Here is a 21,534-nt window from a genome sequence, read left to right as displayed (position 1 = left end):
GGCAGGAATTGTTTTTGCAATCTCTACTGTTTTTGAAGCCCAGTCACAATTTAGAATAGCACTTCTGAATTCAGAGTTGCTCTCTGCTGAATGCATCATGCAGCTTGTGTCTCATGAATTTTGCCCAATCTTCACATATTCTGTCTTCATCTAAGGCTGGTGCAACAAACAGTGAAGCTACTGCAAGACCACAAAATGATGGGTAACATTAATGCAGCCAGCTTTTTCCCATGGCTTCACTTTCAACAGACCTAGCCAGTCAAAAACAATATGATAGACAATAGGGAACCGCCGTCCAAAGGCTTCTGTAAACATGGATGCCTTCTTTTTACACAAGGACAGTAACATAATGTGTTGCACGCATACTCTCTACTGGCTCCCAGGCCCTCACTCTTTTCCCTCAACTTCTTTGAGGTTGTATTGATCTAATTGCAAAAGTAATTTCATGTTCTTCTGCATGACTTCCACTGGATCAAGATAGTTTAGTCTAGTTATGCTAACTTCGTTTTAAAAACCACTCAACATTATTGTGAAGAATGTATAAAATAGAATATGTCGAGGGGAGCTTAAAGAGAGGCTGGGGGTATAGCTCAGCACAGTTTTGCCTAGCAGCACAAAGCCCTGGGTTCTGTCCCTGAGTATACATAAACCTCATGTGGTAGCAAAAATCTATAATCCTGGCATTCAGGAAGTGGAGATTTGAGGAGAGCAAGTTCAAGGTCATTATGAGTTTGAGGCAAGTATTAGCTACATGAGATCTTCTTTGTGCAGGAGGTGTGAGGGAGAGTCAAAGGAAAGGGGAAGGTAATAAACTGAAGTCTAATTGAGGGGACAATTAGAGTGGATTAAGTGTGAAATTTGGAAAGATGGGGGGTATAGTGAAGCTCTAACAGGAGGGAACAATTTCCCAGTCCCTCAATCCTGAGGCAACAGAGAGGAAATGTCCTGGGGTTTGCCTTACCCAGATCACAACCTTGTAAAAGGATTCCACTGTTTTTTATCCCTCACTACTGTTCTTGCTCCACCACTCATTTGGGCTTACTGGTGGATTGTGGTATAACAGACTTCTGCAGTTCACTTGGTTGCACAGAGGCAGCACTGTGTTATCTTGGATGCCCTTCAGAAGACATGCTAAAAATGTGTGAATGAGAACAACACAGACCACAGGTTTTTTATCATTTTTTATTTTAATTTTAAATAGCTTGTTTTACATGTCAATCCCAGTACCCTCTCCCTCCCCTCCTCCCGCACTCCCCTTCCCCCCCCACCCTCCCACCCTATTGCTAATTCCTTCCACATAGGGGATATCTAGAGTGTGTATTCGATTCCATTCCATTCCATTCCATTGATCATCATATCTGTTTTATGTCAATACTATGTAGGTTTTGTTGGGCATTTGTTTTTTAATTCTGGACTGATCAAGTTTTGTTTTGGTAAGTATTTTATTTTGTTTTATTTTTCTTTTATTTTAACAGAGGTTCTTGTTATGCATCCTAGACTAGCTTCAAACTTACTCTGGAGCTCTATTTGGTATCAAGCTTCCAACAATTCGTCTGCCTCAACATTCCTGTCATGGAATGGCAAACATGTAGTCGTACATCAAAAATGTACACTACTTTGTTTAAATAAACACAAGATTCATATGGCACTGTCATAGTAGCACCGCCCTAGCTAGTTCCCCTCCTCATGACAGTGGCCCCTATACTGCTTTCATCAGAGCACTGCATCTCTTCATGTTGGCATCTCACAGGACAACAAAATCTGTAGAGGATTTAGTCATTCTGCCTTCTCTTGCTTCAACCTGTTTTGTTTTATTCATCTTTGCTCATAGCTATCCCCCTGTTTTTTCTTTCTTTTTTTCTTTTTTTTAATTTTAATTTTAAATAGCTTGTTTTACATGTCAATCCCAGTTCCCTCTCCCTCCCCTCCTCCCGCACTCCCCTTCCCCCCCTAGCCTCCCACCCTATTGCCAATTCCTTCCACATAGGGGATATCTAGAGTGTGTCATTTCACTCTGGGTAGGGTCCAGGCACTCCCCTAAGAGTCCAGGCTGAGAGAGAATCCCTCTTTGTGCTATGGGCACACGATGACTGCTTGTATTCCAGGGATAGACACTGATCCACTGCTCAAGGCCCCATAGGTTGCCCAGGCCTTCTCACTGACACTCACATTTGGGGGGGTCCAGATCAGTCCCATGTTAGCCTCCCCGCTGTCGGTCTGGGGTCCAAGAGCTCTCCCCTGTTCAGATCAGCTGTCTCTGCTGGTTTTGCCAGCCCATTCTTTGCCAATTTGCTCATCACTCCTCTCTCTCTGTCACTGGGTTCCTTGGGTTCAGTTCAGTGATTAATTGTGTGTTTGCCTCTGCTTCCATCAGTCACAGGATGAAGACTCCCGGATGGTTATAGATATCAAGTTCATTATCAGGAATGGGCATTCTAGGTGGTCTCTCCACTATTGCTTAGCCTGCCAATTGGTGTTATCCCTTTAGATCACTCGAGGTCGCTCTGGTGCCTGATCTGTATTCGATCCTATGATTCCCTCTTCCCCCTATTCTACCCCCACCCCCTCAACTTCCTGTTCCCCCATGACCAACTCTCTTCCTCTTCACCCCCTCTCTTCTTCCCAGCTCCCACTCCCCCCCCCCCCACCCCTCGCCGTGTTCCCCATCCATTCAGGGGATCTTGTCTCCATCCTCTTCTCTTGGGTACTATGCATATATGCATATCTTTTAGGTTCTTTCCTGTTTCCCAGACTCTCTATCAGTGGAAGTACAGACTGGCACTATCCTGATCCATGTCTAAAATCCATATATGAGTGAGTACATACCATGTTTGTCTTTTTGCGACTGGGTTACCTCACTCAGGTTGGTTTCTTCCAGTGCTATCCATTTCCCTGTGAATTTCAAGATTCCATTGTTTTTTTCTGCTGAGTAATACTCCATTGTGTAAATGTACCACATTTTCTCCACCCACTCTTCAGTTGAGGGGCATCTAGGTTGCTTCCAGGTTCTGGCTATTACAAATAATGCTGCTATGAACATAGTGGAGCAGATGCCCTTGTTGTACAAACTTGCCTCATTTGGATATATGCCTAAGAGTGGAATTGCTGGGTCTAGTGGTAGATTAATTCCCATTTTCCTGAGAAATCTCCATACTGATTTCCAAAGAGGCTGTATGAGTCGGCACTCCCACAAGCAGTGGAGGAGAGTTCCTCTCTCTCCAGATCCTCTCCAGCATAAATTGTCTTCGTTGTTTTTGATTTTAGCCATTCTGACAGGAGTAAGATGGTATCTCAGAGTTGTTTTGATTTGCATTTCCCTGATGGCTAAGGATGTTGAGCACTTTCTTAAGTGTCTCTTGGCCATTTTAGCCACCTCTACTGAGAATTCTCTATTTAGCTCTGTACCCCACCTTTTAATCAGATCCTTTGGTGTTTTGGAGACTTGTTTCTTGAGTTCTTTGTATATGTTGGAGATTAGCCCTCTGTCAGATGTAGGGTAAGTGAATATCTTTTCCCATTCTGTGGACTGCCTTTTTGTCTTTTTAACTGTGTCCTTTGCCTTACAGAAGCTTTTTAGTTTCAGAAGGTCCCATTTGTTAATTGTCGATCTCAGTTTCTGTGCCACTGGTGTTATGTTTAGGAAGTGGTCTCCTGTACCAACTCGTTGAAGACTATCTCCCAGTTTCTCTTCTAAAAGTTTCAGTGTGGCTGGATTTATGTTGAGATCTTTGATCCATTTGGACTTAAGTTTTGTACAAGGCGATAAACATGGATCTATCTGCAGTCTTCTGCATACCAGTACCCAGTTATGCCAGCACCATTTGTTGAAGATGCTTTCTTTTTTCCATTGTACAGTTTTAGCTTCTTTGTCAAAAATCAAGTGTTCATAGGTGTGTGGGTTAAAATTAGAGCTTTCGATTCGGTTCCATTGGTCTACCTGCCTATTTTTGTGCCAATGCCAAGCTGTTTTCAGGACTATAGCTCTATAATAGAGCTTGAAGTCAGGTATGGTGATGCCTCCTGAAGTTCCTTTATTGTATAGGGATGTTTTAGCTATCCTGGGCCTTTTGTTTTTCCATATAAAGTTGATTAATGTTCTTTCCAGGTCCTTGAAGAATTGTGATGGAATTTTGATAGGGATTGCATTGAATCTGTAGACTGCTTTTGGCAAGATTGCCATTTTTATTATGTTGATCCTACCAATCCAAGAGCATGGGAGATCTTTCCATTTTCTGGTATCTTCTTTGATTTCTTTCTTTAAAGACACAAAGTTCTTGATATACAGGTCTTTAATTTCCTTGGTTAACATTATCCCCAGATATTTGATGCTGTTTTTGGCTATTGTAAAGGGTGATGTTTCTCTGATTTCTTTCTCAGTCACTTCATCATCTGTATATAATAGGGCCACTGATTTTTTTGAGTTTACCTTGTATCCTGCCACATTGCTGAAGGTGTTTATCAGCTCTAGGAGTAACCTTGCGGAGTTTTTTGGGTCACTTATGTAGACTATCATATCATCTGCAAGTAGTGAAAGTTTGACTTCTTCTTTTCCTATTTGTATCCCCTTTATCTCCTTTTATTGTCTTATTGCTGTAGCTAGAACTTCAAGTACAATATTGAAGAGATATGGAGAGAGTGGACAGCCTTGTCTTGTTCCTGATTTTAGAGGAATTGCTTTGAGTTTCTCTCTATTTAGTTTGATGTTAGCTGTTGGTTTATTGTATATTGCTTTTATTTTATTCAGGTACATTCCTGTTATCCCTGATCTCTCTAGGACCTTTATCATGGAGGGGTGCCGGATTTTGTCAAAGGCTTTTTCAGCATCTAGTGAGATGATCATGTGGTTTTTCTTTCGCAGATTGTTAATATGGTGGATTACATTGATAGATTTTCTAATGTTGAACCATCCCTGCATTCCTGGGATGAAGCCTACTTGATCATGGTGGATCTTACCTCTCCGGTAAGAGACATACTTAGATTACTTAGATTAACAATTAACAATTATGGGGTAAATACTTAAGTCAGAGCTAGCCAGTAAGAAAAAAGCAAGGCCAACAGCTTCATAATTAATATAGCCTCCTGTGTGTTTATTTGGGACTGATATGGCTCTAGAACCAGGCTGGCGCGGCAGAGCCCAGGCGACTGGCAGGGGATAACCAAAGCGGCTAGCAAAAGAAAAAGCTTCTCTTAACATAATGGTGATCAGGAGTGGGATCATGAATTTCCACGTAGAATAACAAAAGCTTTAAAGAAATTTTAGAAACAGAAGAACAGAGAGAAGCACAGATTTTTGGTAGCAGCATTTTTCTCAGGTATACTCTGTTTTGCTATCGACAAGCCAAGATTCACGTGGCTCGCTTACCAGAGTCTTCCTGACTCGGCATAAAAAGAAAAAAAAACCAACAAGGTTGTTTTAAGAGACTCTGCTAACGATTGAAAGGTGTGTACGTACAGCTGGAAGTGGCAGCTTTTGCTGGATGTCAGCATGGACTGAGGCAGTAAGCTGGAGTCACGCTTATGCCCGCCATCTTGACGAAAAAAAAAAACTGGCAGTTTAAAACAGCCGCGGCTTTACAGATAAGACACATGGCCAGAAAAACGTAAAGCTTTACAGTAAAGTCAGACTTGGATGAACAAAACATCTAAAGGTTTACAGTGTGTTTAAAAATATACGTGAGATTGAGAGAGAAAATGAAACGGCAAAGTGGTAAATAAATACAAAAGCTGGCGTTGTGGTGGCGCACACCAGTAGGAATTGCTCCAGAGGCAGAGGCAGGCGGATTTCCAAAGAGAAACCGTGTCTCAGAGAAAAAGAAATAAAAGTGAAAGAAATAAAGTAATAATAAATAAATAAGCCATGCAAAGATGGAAAATACACAGAGAGTCTGGATACTGTATGCTATTGCGTTTTTCAGTGTTTTGATTGCTCAGGAAGGAACAGCTGCTAAAGTACACTTGATTATAAATGCTGCTAAATTAATTCAACTTATATCTTTTGAAAATGCCTTGACTTCAAAATTTAAGTATAAGGATATGTTACTCGGAAAAGGAGTTTTAATTTATGTTTCCACAGAACATAAAAAGCTGAGGATTTCTTCCAGGCTTCTGTGGTTTGACGAACCAAGACCCCCGGAAGCAGTGGACCAGATGTTCCAACAATTGAGACAGCTAAGATGATGGAGTCTTACAGACCCCGAAAATATGGACTTATACAGGTTTCTGAGTTTTGTCATGATCCCCATGGTATAAACAGCGCCCCCTTCCAGCAGGAAGCAGTTTGGAATGAGCGACGTCCCAATTCCCATCTTGTTTATAAATCTTTGTTTTCATTTAAATGGGATTGTTTATAATTGGCTAGTGATCACAGCCAATCTTTTTTAATGGTAAAAAGGGGAATTATGGTATGGGTATTGTTTTTCATTTATTGAGACAAAATCAAGGTCAATTTTGTGATGTGTATATTTCTCCTCTTGATTAAGTATTGTGCTTATACTGATCTTTTACAACGTAATGCATAATTGAATACAGACTATAGATAGTTACTTATAATAGAATTTCTAGTTACATAAGTTAGGTTTCTAGATATACAGAAATATATTTGAGATGGACAGTCTTCAAAACTCTCAAAGACCTTCAGAACATGGCATTTAAAATCGTTTAGGGTTTGTCTTGACAATGAGAAATGTCTGCTCCTGGCAGCACCAATTACGTCTGAGAGGAAGATGGGCATCGAAGAAACTCGTTATAAAGTTTGCTTTCAACATGGCAAGATTAGCCATTTGGGCAAGAAACTGCTCTTGCCTAGATTGTTTGACTGTTGTTGTATCATCTGGACATGCAGGACCCACAGGAAAGTGACTACTGAACTCAGTCTTACAGGGTTCCTGCTTGATGAAGAGTCTACGAGACTTTCTGCAGGACAAAGAAAAATGACTGACAGACTGCCAACGCAGATGGACAGTTTGAAATTTCCTGCTTTGCTGAGAAGTGTTCCAGACACATTGTGGCCTATGGGCTGAAGATGGATGCCCCAACATTACAGAGGAACTTCGGGTGACTGTCCAGGCAGTAAGATATCTCTGTCAATCCTAGTGTTTATATATTATCCTTCTGTGGTCTTTGATGGAGTTGAAGACACATAGTTATAATTATAGTTTTCCTTAGTTATGATAAAAGATAAGCTACATATAGGACTTTGGACTCACAAGGATGGGATGGATGATATTTTCTTTAAATCTTGCTAAAATATTGTAACTATGTTCTTACTTGATAACTGTTCTGTCATATACAATTTGACTATGTTAAAATTAAGACCTTTCTTTTGTTTAAACAGAAAAGAGGAGATGTTGGGGAAGTCCTGTTATTTGCCTGTGCATTTGTCAATAAAGTACTGTCTGGCCAATAGAAAACCTAGATAGGAGGGGTTAGGAATCCAGGAGGATTCTGGGTAGGAGAAAGACAAGAGAGTCGAGATGTAACCGCCATTGGGGTAGGAAGCTCGGAAACCTCTCCGGTAAGAGACATACTTAGATTAACAATTATGGGGTAAATACTTAAGTCAGAGCTAGCCAGTAAGAAAAAAGCAAGGCCAACAGCTTCATAATTAATATAGACTCCTGTGTGTTTATTTGGGACTGATGCGGATCTGGAACCAGGAGGGCGAGAAGGCTCTTCACAAAGAAAAAGCTTCTCTTAACAGATGATTTTTCTGATGTGTTCTTGAATCCGGTTTGATAGTATTTTATTGAGTATTTTTGCATCAATGTTCATGAGGGAAATTGGTCTATAGTTCTCTTTCTTAGTTGTGTCTTTGTGTGGCTTGGGTATCAAGGTAATTGTAGTCTCGTAGAAAGAGTTTGGCAGTCAGTCTCCTGCTTCTATTGTGTGGAATACTTTGAGGAGTATTGGAATTAGCTCTTCTTTGAATTTCTGGTAGAATTCTGCACTGAAGCCATCTGGGCCTGGGCTTTTTTTATTTGGGAGACTTTTGATGACTGCTTCTATTTCATTAGGGGTTATAGGTCTGTTTAGATTGTTTATCTGTTCTTGATTTAGTTTTGGCAAGTGATATCTATCCAGGAAATTGTCCATTTCCTTTAAATTTTCAAATTTTGTGGAGTACAGATTTTCAAAGTATGCCCTGATGATTCTCTGGATTTCCTCAGAGTCCGTTGTTATGTCCCCTTTTTCATCCCTGATTTTGTTAATTAGCATGCTCTCCCTCTGTCTTTTGGTTAGTTTGGACAGAGGTTTATCTATTTTGTTGATTTTCTCAAAGAACCAACTCTTTGTTTCATTGATTCTTCTCAGTGTTTTTCTGGTTTCTACTTGATTGATTTCAGCCCTCAATTTGATTATTTCCTGGCGTCTGCTCCTCCTGGGGGAGTGTGCTTCTTTTTGTTCTAGAACATTCAGCTATGCTATTAATTCTCTAGTATGGCTGTTCTCCAGTTTTTTCATGTGGGCACTTAGTGCTATAAACTTTCCTCTAAGCACTGCTTTCAAAGTGTCCCATAAGTTTGTGTATGTTGTGTCTTCATTCTCATTGAAATCAAGGATCTCTTTAATTTCTTTTTTTATTTGTTGCTTTACCCAGGGGTGGTGCAATTGTGCATTGTTCTATCTCCAAGAGTTTGTAGGGTTGCTGCGATTTGTGTTATTGTTGAATTCTAATGTTAATGCATGGTGGTCTGATAAGATGCAAGGGGTTATTCCAATTTTTTTGTATCTGTGGAGATTTGCTATGTTTCCTATTATGTGGTCAATTTTAGGGAAGGTTCCATGTGGTGCCGAGAAGAAGGTATATCCCTTTGTATTTGGGTGGAGTGTTCTATAGATGTCTGTTAAACCCAGTTGAGTCATAACTTCTATTAGTTCTTTTGTTTCTTTGTTAAGTTTCTGTCTGGAGGTCCTGTCTGGCGGTGAGAGCAGAGTGTTAAAGTCTCCTACTATTAGTGTGTGAGATTTTATGTGCATTTTGAGCTTTAGTAATGTTTCTTTCACGAATGTAGGTGCCTTTGTATTTGGGGCATAGATGTTTAAAATTGAGACTTCGTCTTGATGTATTTTTCCTTTGATGAATATGAAGTGTCCTTCTTCATCTCTTTTGATTGATTTTAATTTGAAGTCTAATTTGTTAGATATTAGGATTGCTACACCCGCTTGTTTATTGGGACCGTTTGATTGGAAGATCTTTTCCCAACCCTTTACTCTGAGATAACGTCTGTCTTTGTTGTTGAGATGTGTTTCTTGTATGCAGCAGAAGGAAGGGTTCTGTCTTCGTATCCATTCTGCTAGTCTGTGTCTTTTTATAGGCAAGTTGAGGCCGTTGACATTGAGGGATATTAATGACCATTGATTGATGATCCTTGTTTGTGCTCCATTTATTGTTAGTGAAGTTATTTTGTGTAGTTTCTCCTCCCTTTTTCTTTTGGTGTTTTGTAAAGTGTGATTATATATTGCCTGTGTCTTTGTGGATGTAGTTATCTTCCTTGGCTCTAGGTTTCCCTCTAGCATTTTCTGTAGAGCTGGATTCATGGATACGTATTGTTTAAATCTGGCTTTGTCATGGAATATTTTGTTTTTTCCATCTATGGTAATTGAGAGCTTTGCTGGATATAGTAGTCTGGGCTGGCATCCTTGTTCCCTTAGCGTTTATAGGACATCTGTCCAGGATCTTCTGGCTTTCATCGTTTCCATTGAGATGTCAGGTGTAATTCGGATAGGTCTGCCTTTGTATGTTACTTGGCCTTTTTCTTTAGCTGCTCTTAATATTTTCTCTTTACTCTGTAGGTTTGATGTTTTGATTATTATATGGTGAGGTGACTTCTTTTTCTGGTCGAGCCTATTTGGTGTTCTGTAAGATTCTTGTACTTTCATTGGCATATCTTTCTTTAGGTTAGGGAAGTTTTCTTCTATGATTTTGTTGAATATGTTTTCTGTACCTTTGAGCTGTATTTCTTCACCTTCTTCTATACCTATTATTCTCAGGTTTGGCTTCTTCACGGTGTCCCATATTTCCTGGATATTTTGTGTTAAGGATTTGTTGGTTTTGAGATTTTCTTTGGTTGACGACTCTATATCCTCTAATGAGTCTTCAACACCTGAGTTTCTCTCTTCTATCTCTTGTATTCTATTGGTGATACTTGCATCTGTGGTTCCTGATCGTTTACCCTGCTTTTCTATTTCCAGCATCCCTTCATTCTGTGTTTTCTTTATCGTTTCTATTTCAGCTTTCAATGCTTCAACTGTTTGAGTTGTTTCCTTCATTTTTTTTCGTTGTTCTTTCTTGGTGCTCTTTAGATTCTTTGAGAGATTTGTTTATTTCTTGAATTTTTCCCCCATTTCATGGATTTTTTGTTTGTTTTTTTCTTCTATTTCTTTAAGGGATTCCCTCGTTTCTTCTTTGAGGGTCTCCATCATCTTCATGAAATAATTTTTAAGGTCTGTCTCCTCTTCTTCGTCTATGTAGTGCTTTTCGGGTCTTGCTGGTGTTGGATCCCTGGATTCTGGTGGGGTCATGTTGGTGTTTCTATTGCTGAGTGATCTCTTATTCTGTCTTCTTCCCATCTCTTCTTTCAGTGGGTGCTGCTGGGGTCTTTCCGTCTCCACTGGTCTCCTTCCTTCCTGCAGCTGAAGCTGGGGATGCTGACACAGAGTTTGGGTCCTGGTAGTGCTGATGTCTTTCCTGAAGCTGGTCTCACTGGGGTTGGGGTCTTGGAATTGTTGACTTCTTTGCTGTGTGGGCAGGTCTCCTGAAGCTGTACTCACTGGGGTTGGGGTCTTGGAAGGACTGATGTCTTTCCTGAAGCTGGACTCGCTGGGGTTGGGGTCTTGGAAGGGCTGATGTCTTTCCTGAAGCTGGACTCGCTGGGGTTGGGGTCTTGGAGGGGCTGATGTCTTTCCTGTGTGGGCGGGTCTTCTGGATGCCAGGAGCGGCCCGGAAGATCAAGGGGATGGGTGATGGGCGGGGTCCCTGCTGGAGACCCAATCTCACCTGAAGCTGGACTCGCTGGGGTTGGGGTCTTGGAGGGGCTGATCCAGACCTCAGTTTTATAGTTGCCACAAGTAATACCAGCACCAGAAAGGTGTTGTCAGGAGGGTTTCTGTGAGCTGGAGGCCAGCCTTAGTCACACAGTGAGATTTAGATCAGCTTGAACTGCACAATGAGAACTTGCCTAATAATATAATAATGATGAGAGCACTACAACACATTTGAATGTGATCACTCATTGGAGAGTGTGGCCTGGTCACACATATTTTTCCAGAGTTGCTACATTACAACTTACAAATGGTGGCAGTGACTAAAGGGCAGATGGTTACTGAAGGGGAGGTGCAGAGGCGACACCAAGCCCCCATATTGGCAACAGCTCCTAAGAGAGCACTATCTCTTTCCAAATAGTTTCCTGCTGCTGATGATTGAATTTGTGGATTTGAACTACTGGGTGTATAGTAAAATGGCCTGGTAAAATCTACATTGTTGTAAGTATTTGAATGTTCACTCTAAAAGTTCAACTTTGGTGAACATGTGACAATTTTCATTTCAGAATGGGGAAGGAGACAGATGTTAACAGCAAGCATGTCCTGGTCTTGTAAAGGAACTCACAATTATCTATGGCTCCAGTTCAAGAGGATTTACTGCCCACTCCTGGCCTCCACATGCACTGCACATAGTGCCCTGAAACTCATGCAGGCACACACATATACACATGAATTGGTTAACAACATCTTTTCTTAAAATGGAAAAATGCAAAACAAGGAACAATAACAAACAAAATGCATATATAGCATGACTTTAATTTGATAATATAAATAAAGATGGTAAAATGGGCTAAAACAACTTGTGAAATCTTAGGTGATTTTTAGTTGGAAGAGGGTTTTTTGCATTATTCTTTTTATGAAAAAGATTCTTCTCTCATACAATACATTCTGGTCACAGTTTCTTCTCCCTCCACTCCTCCCATTCCCCCTACCTCTTCTCACCCCCCAGGTCCACTCTCCCTCCATTTCCCTTCAGAAAGGAGCAGACCTCTAAGATTTAATAATCATACACTACAAAACAAAATACAATAACACAAGGCAAAAGCCCCCATAGCAAGTCTGGACAAGGCAACCTAACAGAAAGTAAAGAGTCCCAAGAGCAGGCAAAAAAGTCAGAGATACACCTGCTCCCTCTGTCCCACAAAATAACTTTTGTTCTACCATTACACTGGCACATCTTGCAGGCAGGACAGATTGTAGGTCCAAGTTTCAGACTTCTCATGCCAAAGAGATTAGGACATAGGGGTGAAGACTATGTACAGGCACCAGTTCAACCTCTCTATATTCAATGAGCTGTGTACATGCTGTCCTCAGCAACAACATCACTGTCAGTTTTCAGAGAATTGTCCTATGTCCTAGCATCAGCCTGGGTTATTTGGAGAGCTCCACAGGACCTCCTTGGTCAACAACTTACCCAAATGTAACCCCAGCCCACCACTGGAAGACTTGTCTAGCTACAAATGGTGGCCAGTTCAGACTCCATATCCTCCATTACTAAGAGTTCTCACTAGTGTAACCCTCAGAGATTCTAGGAAGTTTCCACTATGCTAGGTTTCCACACCACTCCCCCATATGCCTCCCTAATTCCAGCAATCTCTCCCTGTACTCTCCATCTCTCTGTCTCTTCCTCCCCACACTTGATCGTTCACACTCCTATCCTCACCCACCTCCAGTCCATCTGCAAAATTATTGTGAGATCCATGTGTCCCCCATAGAGCCCTCTTATTTATCTAATTTCTCCAGATCTGTGGATTGTACCTTGGTTAATATCCACTTAAAATTGAGTGCATACCCTATTTGTCTTTCTGGGCCTGGATTACCTCATTCAGAATGACTTTTTTCTAATTCCATTCATTTGCCTGCAAATTTCATAATGCCATTTTTTAAACAGCTGGGTAATAGTCCATTATGTAAATGTGACATATTTTCCTTATCCATTCTTCTGTTGAAGGACATCTAGGTTGTTTCCATTTTCTGGGCTATTATGAACAAAGTTGCCATGAACATAGTTGAGCAAGTGATCTTGTGATATAATGGAGCTTCCTTTGGGTATACGCCCAAGAGTGGTTTGGAAGTAGATTGATCCCCAATTTTCTGAGAAACTCCCATATTGATGTTCCATAGTAGCTGTAAAAGTTTGCACTCCCACCAGCTATGGAAGAGTATTCACCTTGCTCCACATCCTTGTCAACATGCATTGTCACTGGTTTAATTGATTTTAGCCATTATGATGGGTCTAAGAAGGACTCTCAAAGCAGACTTGGTTTGGATTTCCCTAAAGGCTAAGTAAGGGTGTTGAACATTTCTTTAAGTATTTCTCAGTCATTTGTGATCCCTCTATTGAGAATTCTGTTTAGATCTTAATTGGATTATTCAGGCTTTGATAACTACTTTCTTGAGTTATTTATATATTTTGGATGTCCATCTTCTATCAGATGTGAAGTTGATGAGAATCATTTCCCACTCTGTAGGTTGCAGTTCTGTCCTATCAATAGTGTCCTTTAACTTAGAAAAGATTTTTCAGTTTCAGGAGGTCCAATTTATTGATTGTTAATCTTAGTGTCTGTACTACTGGTGTTCCATTCAGGAAGCTGTCTCCTGTGCAAATGTGTTCAAGACTATTTCTCACTTTCTCTTCTATCAGGTTCAGTGCGTGTTAATTTATGTTGAGGTCTTTGATCCACTTGGATTTGAGTTTTGTGCAGGGCGATAGATAAGGATTAATTTGCATTCTTCTGCATGCAGACAGATGCTTCCTTTTTCCAGTGTGTATTTCTGGCTTCTTTATCAAAAAGCAGGTATCCACATGTGTATGTATTTATGTCTGGGTATTCGATTCCATTCCATTGATCATCATATCTGTTTTATGTCAATACTATGTAGGTTTTGTTGGGCATTTGTTTTTTAATTCTGGACTGATCAAGTTTTGTTTTGGTAAGTATTTTATTTTGTTTTATTTTTCTTTTATTTTAACAGAGGTTCTTGTTATGCATCCTAGACTAGCTTCAAACTTACTCTGGAGCTCTATTTGGTATCAAGCTTCCAACAATTCGTCTGCCTCAACATTCCTGTCATGGAATGGCAAACATGTAGTCGTACATCAAAAATGTACACTACTTTGTTTAAATAAACACAAGATTCATATGGCACTGTCATAGTAGCACCGCCCTAGCTAGTTCCCCTCCTCATGACAGTGGCCCCTATACTGCTTTCATCAGAGCACTGCATCTCTTCATGTTGGCATCTCACAGGACAACAAAATCTGTAGAGGATTTAGTCATTCTGCCTTCTCTTGCTTCAACCTGTTTTGTTTTATTCATCTTTGCTCATAGCTATCCCCCTGTTTTTTCTTTCTTTTTTTCTTTTTTTTAATTTTAATTTTAAATAGCTTGTTTTACATGTCAATCCCAGTTCCCTCTCCCTCCCCTCCTCCCGCACTCCCCTTACCCCCCAGCCTCCCACCCTATTGCCAATTCCTTCCACATAGGGGATATCTAGAGTGTGTCATTTCACTCTGGGTAGGGTCCAGGCACTCCCCTAAGAGTCCAGGCTGAGAGAGAATCCCTCTTTGTGCTATGGGCACACGATGACTGCTTGTATTCCAGGGATAGACACTGATCCACTGCTCAAGGCCCCATAGGTTGCCCAGGCCTTCTCACTGACACTCACATTTGGGGGGTCCAGATCAGTCCCATGTTAGCCTCCCCGCTGTCGGTCTGGGGTCCAAGAGCTCTCCCCTGTTCAGATCAGCTGTCTCTGCTGGTTTTGCCAGCCCATTCTTTGCCAATTTGCTCATCACTCCTCTCTCTCTGCCACTGGGTTCCTTGGGTTCAGTTCAGTGATTAATTGTGTGTTTGCTTCTGCTTTCATCAGTCACTGGATGAAGGCTCCCAGATGGTTATAGACATCAAGTTCATTATCAGGAATGGGCATTCGAGGTGGTCTCTCCACTATTGCTTAGTTTGCCAATTGGTGTTATCCCTTTAGATCACTAGAGATCACTCTGGTGCCTGATCTGTCTTCTAACCTATGATTCCCTCTTCCCCCTATTCTACCCCCACCCCCTCAACTTCCTGTTCCCCCATGACCTACTCTCTCTTTCTCTTCTCCCCCTCTCTTCTTCCCAGCTCCCACTACCCCCACCCCTCACCATGTTCCCCATCTATTCAGAGGATCTGTTTTTTCTTTCATTTCACCATCCATTTAAAAAATGTTGGCCGGGCAGTGGTGGTGCACAACTTTAATCGCAGCACTCAGAAGGAAGAGGCAGGTGGATCCCTGTGAGTTCTAGGCCAGCCTGGTCTACATAGTGAGTTCCAGGATAGGCTCCAAAGCTACACAGAGAAACCTTGTCTTGAAAAACCAAAATGAAAATTGTCAATTACTTTTCTAAAATATAAATTATCTTTGCCCAGAAACTGAAACATGAAATTCATCAATTATATAACATAATATTTTTAAATCCATATGTGACAAAATAAACTAAGTAACATATTGAAAATTGGCAAATGAGAAAGATGTTTTCAGGAACATGACAAAATCAAAATTTAAAAGTACATGAAAGATGAAGATGAAGATACTAATTGAAAACTGAATCAATTTTTCCCAGTATTAGGGATTTCTTTTTTCTCAATATATATTTTTATTTAAATTAGAAACATGAATGTCAATCCCAGCTCCCTTTCCCACCCCTCCTCCCTTGTCCATCCACAAGCCCCCAAACCCCCCACCCAATCCCCACATCATTCCCCAGGGAGGGTGAGGCCCTCCTTGGGGCGATCTCTAAAGTCTGCCATTTCATCCAGGGCAGGACCTAGGCTCTTCCCCATGTGTCCAGGTTGAGAGAGCATCCCTCTATTTGGAATGGGCTCCCAAAGATCGTTCAGACACCATGGTGAATACTGATCTACTACCCAAGGACCCGGTGATTTCTGTGGCCTCCTCACTGGCACTACATTCATGGAGTCTGGATCAGTCCCATTTTGGCCTCTCAGCCATCATTCTGGGATTCAAGAGCTCCCCCTTATCTGGTCAGATGCCTTTGTGGGTTTCACCATCATGGTCTTGACCCCTTTGCTCATTACTCCTCCATCCCTGTCTCTAGGTTCCAGGAATTCAGTTCAGTATTTAGCTGTGAGTATCTGTCTCTTCTTCCATCAGTCACTGGATGAAGGTTCTAGGATGGCATATAGGGTAGTCATCAACCTTATCATCAAGGAGGGGCATTTAATGTAGTCTCTCCACTATTGCTTAGTTTGCCAGTTAGTGTTATCCTTGTAGATCTCTGGAGATCTCACTAGTGTCAGGTCTCTGCTCAAAGCTATAATGACTCCATCTATTATGGTATCTCAAATCCTGCTCTCCTCTATTCTTATCTCGACACAACCTTCCTGCTCCCCCATGCCTTCTTCTATGCTCCTCTTATCCCCCTCTCTTTTTCCTGGTTCCCTCTCCCCTCCCCCAATGTTCCCAATCTGCTCAGGAGATCTTGCTTCTTTCCACTTCTCTGGGAACCTCCTTGTTTCCCAGACTCACTGGCACTGGGATTATAGACTGACACTCCGCTGGTCCATATCTAAAATCCATATATGAGGGAGTACATACCATGTTTGTCTTTTTGTGACTGGGTTACCTAACTCAGGATGGTTTCCTCTAGTGCCTTCCATTTGCCTGCAAATTTCAAGATTCCATTGTTTTTTTCAGGGTTGTTTTGATTTGCATTTCCCTAATGGCTAATGATGTTGAGCACTTTCTCGTGTGTCTCTCAGCCATTTTATACTCCTCTATTGAGAATTCTGTATTTAGTTCAGTCCCCCAATTTTTAATTGGATCCTTTGGTGTTTTGGAGACTTGCTTCTTGAGTTATTTGTAAATTTTGGAGATCAGTCCTCTGTAAGATGTGGTGTTGGTAAATATCTTTTCCCAATCTGTGGGGTGCCTTTTTGTCTTGCTGACTGTGTCCTTTGCCTTACAGAAGCTTCTCAGTTTCAGGAGGTCCCATTTATTAATTGTCGATCTCAGTGTTTGTGCTACTGGTGTTATGTTCAGGAAGCTGTCTCCTGTACCAATTCATTCAAGGGTACCGCCCACTTTCTCTTCTAAGAGATTAGTGTGGCTGGATTTATGTAGGGGACTGAGAAATGAGTACTTATGCGTTGTGGGAACAGTATAAAGTGATGCACCTTTCTAAAGGATTGTGTGACAGCATCTATTAAAGCAAGAACTTACACAGAATTTAATTTATATGGTAGAAATATTTATTCTGCTACTCTACAGAAATAGCAAATATTAAATTCTGTATTTTAATGTCCACATAGCATTCTTTCATTATCCACAGGATGGCAGCAAAAGTACATCAAATGAAATACAATCAAAATAATTTCAGTATTTCTGTCTAGATCATATTCTTCCATTTGTCTACAGGATGGCAGCATAATAAGTCTATCAAATACAATAGAAAAATAATTTCACTATTTCTACAAGAAAGTATTCTTCTACTTCTCTGCATAACAGCAAGCTAAGTCCCAAGTCCAGTTAAAAAATGTTATTTCATGTACATAAAGTGTTGTCCATTTGACCACAAGATGGAAGCCTAAGCTCATCAAATACCAAAGAATATATTTCAGGTTTTTTTACATTGATAAACTGTCCCTTTGAAAGAAAAAAGACCTTGTGACCAAAATGATCTCCTGGCCAAAACTCAAAAGGACAATCAGAAGACAAGACCAGCCTGAGACAGAAGAACCATTTGCCTAAATAGTCAGGAACTGTAAGCCACTCTATAGCTGCTTTCCTCCACTTAAGTAAAATTAAAAGATCCTACTTGTTCCCCCTTCAGGAAACACTCCTTCAAAAGGAATTGGCATGGAGTGAAAATAATGATGGGGAAATTCAAGAATGAATTTTAAAACTTTCTTAGCCAACATTGCAGTAGCTGACAACCCCTGGAGGCATAGGGCCATCCTCTGACCAAACATTCGAATTACTTTTGCAGATATGCTACATGTTCTTAAGAGCCCTATAGTGATCTCCTGTCTTTTGGTGACACCCAGTTCAAAAGGCACTTAAACCCATTAATACTGACATAATTCTTTTTTAAAAAATTTATTTGTTTCTTCCTGCATGTATGCCTGCACTCCAGACAAGGGCGCCAGACTTCATTACAGATGGTTGTAAGCCACCGTGTAGTTGCTGAAAATTGAACTCAGGACCTCTGGAAAGGCAGCCAATGTGCTTAACCTCAGAGCCATCTCTCCAACCCAGTACTGACATAATTCTACTTCAGCACCCATACAGTGTGGCTATTCCAACAATGCCCTCAACCCTTTTTTTTTTACTTTTATTAAACATATATTCTTTTCTCATACAATATAATCTGAGTAGTTTCTCCTCCTTTTACTCTTCCCATGAATTTAATCACTTACCCTATTATCATAATGCATTCCCCATTTATAAAAAGGATGGCAGCTAAAATAATTTCCAATATTCTAAGTTCATACAGTGTTCTTCGATTCGTCCACAGGATGGCAGGATAATCCCATGAAGCACAGAGGCAGCAATATAATAATCTTAGTTATTCTATATCCTTAAATTAAATTCTGGTACTCTACAGAATAACAACAGTACAAGCAAAAAAATGAATTCAGTCTTTCAATGCCCAAGATTACTGACAAAGAAAATGAATCTATCTAGGTAATAAAACTTAATAGTTTTAATTTTGCATTTTAATATTTATTTTCTATTGTATATCATAATTACAGTTTTCTCTCTCCCCACCACCACCCCCAGGCCTATCCATTCCCCCTCCTCTATTTCTATTCAGAAAAGGGCAGGCCTCCCACGGATATCAACCAAACATGCATATCAAGTTGCAGTGAGACTAAGCACCTCCCCTAGTATTAAGGCTGGGCAAGGAAATCCAATATGAGGAATGGGGTCCCAAAAGCCAGCAAAAGAGACAAAGACAACCAGCCCCTGCTCCCACTTTTAGGAGTCTCATAAGAAAAACAAGCTACACAACTGTCATATATGCAGAGGACCTAGGTCAGTCCCATGCAGGCTCCCTGATTGTCAGTTCGGTCTCTGTGAACTCCTGTGAGCTCAGGCTATTTAATTCTGTGGGGTTTCTTGTGATGTTCTTGACCCCTCTGGCTCCTACAATCCTTTCTCCCCTCTTTTGCCAGATCCCCAAGGCTCTGACTAATGTTTGGCTGTGGGTCTACATCTGTTTCCATCAGTTACTGCATGAAGCCTCTCTGATGACAATTGGGGTAGTCACCAATCTATGTATAGCAGAATACCATTAGGCATGATTACATTGACATGTCTTTTCCCTAGTCGTGTTTGGGTCTATCCTAGGTCTCTGGATCCTCAAACCTCTGGGTCCTAGTGCTCCATAAAGTGTCCAGGGTGGGCTTACTCCTGTGTCATGTGTCTCAGGCTGGACCAGTCATTGGTTGGTCACTCCCACAAACTCTGTGCCACCCTTACCCCAGCACATCTTGTAAGCAAGACAGACTGGCTGTAGGTCAAAAGTTATATAGATGGGTTGGTGCCCCAGTCCCGCCACTAAAAGTCTTGCCTGGTTATAAGAGATGGCTGTTTCAGGCTACATATCCGCTATTGATAAGTATCAGCTGGGGTCACACTTGTAGATTTCTGGGAGTTTCCATTGCACTGTGTTTCTACCTCACCCAGAAATGCCCAGTCGTCTCTCCAGGATTCTCCCTTTTCCCCCATGAACCCCCATACCTGATCCATCCCATTCCCATCCACACCTGTCCCCAGTCCATCTATGAAATCTATTCTATTTTCCCTTCCCAGGGAGATCCATGCCCCCCACCCCCTGTTTGTGCCCTCCTTCTTACTTAGCTTCTCTGGATCTGAAGATTGTATAATAATTACCTTTACAGCTAATATCCACTTATGAGTGAGTACAAACCATGTTTGTCTTTCTGAGTCTGTGTTATCTCATTCAGGAAGATCTTTTGTAGGTCCATCCATTTGCCTACAATTTTCATATTGTCATTTTTTTCACTGACTAGTACACCAATGTGTAAATGTACCACATTTTCCTTATCCATTCTTTGGTTGAGGGGCATCTATGTTGTTTCCAGGTTCTGGCTATTATGAACAAGCTGCTATGAGCATAGTTGAGCAAGTGTCTTTGTGGTATAATGAGGCATCCTTTAGGAATATGCCCATTTATAATATAAAAGAAAAGAGCACAGCATAAAATGAGTAGGATATTTGACAAAAGTACTTATTCACAAATCCTTTTAAAATCTTCAAAAAATTAACTAAAACTAATATTCACGTCAGAACCCTCATGATGGTCTGAGAATGGCATCACTACACTCATTTATTCCTCTCAATTTGGTCACATTAAGTAAATGGCCCCTCTGCTTTTTACTATTACTTATCTCTTGAATTGGACTATCAAGGACAGATGACCAAGCCTAGATTGTTAGAGCTGACAGAGTCCAAGCTTTGACCTTAAAAACTCCAGTTACAATTTTAGCAGGTCAAGGCCAAGAGAAAAGACAAGTTGACTTCAAATGAAGACGCAGGATTGAATGGTCCCACAAGACTTTGGCAATCACTTGCATCTCCTCTTCGTCCCACTTCAGTCAGCATCAACTGCTCTCTACCTGTATTGAATAAAGCAGAGAAATGAATATTTAGGCTCTGGTTTGGATTCTCAGTACCTTTGGCACTTTAGGCTTTGCTTTTCTTTTGGTTAGTAAGACCCTTTGAGCTGTTCTTTCCAAACCACTTTGGTAATTTGAAAGCACACGCCTACTTACCAATGTGACTTTAGTTTGAATGGTACATGAAATTCACACAAAACTAACTTCATAGAATTATTGAAAAATAGACAAATTTGATTGGCAAAGTAAAGTTTAAAAACATTTTTATTTTTTAAAATCCTGAATAATGGAGGTGGGCAAAACTCTTGTTACTGGCCAGATCACTGCCTCTTGCAATAATCTCAACAAACCTGTTTTCTTCCATAAAAGAAAAGAATAAGGGCAGAAATTGCTCAGTAGGTATAGTACTTACCACAGACCTGAGTTCAATACCCAGAACTTATGTAAAGATGAAAGCAAAAAACTAACTTCACAAAGTTATTCACTTAGTAGCCTAGTCACAGTCACATGCCATGGCATAACCATGTGCACACAAGCAGCAAACAATAAAATAAAAAATTTATTAAAATTCTGAATGCTGGAAATAATTGGTTCAGTTGAAAGTCAGTTAAGTCAATATAGGCAGGTGGAGCAGTAGAAGAGCACTACCCGAGAACATGCTCCAAACTTATGCTTCAAACTCAACAATACAAACATGCCCAGTGAGTGCAGTTCAATTTAAAATAATGTCTTGATATATCCAAGTTCTCAAATATTAAATGCTACTGAAGTTGAAAGGTATCATACCATCATTGAGGAAGCACTCCACCACTGGGCTACCTCCTCTACTAAGAGGTTACTTTTT

Source organism: Mesocricetus auratus, unplaced genomic scaffold, assembly GCF_017639785.1.
Source record: "Mesocricetus auratus isolate SY011 unplaced genomic scaffold, BCM_Maur_2.0 Super-Scaffold_100003, whole genome shotgun sequence".
NCBI lineage: Eukaryota > Metazoa > Chordata > Mammalia > Rodentia > Cricetidae > Mesocricetus > Mesocricetus auratus.
The sequence above is the reverse complement of the archived record's forward strand: the minus strand, read 5'-3'. Positions refer to the sequence as shown.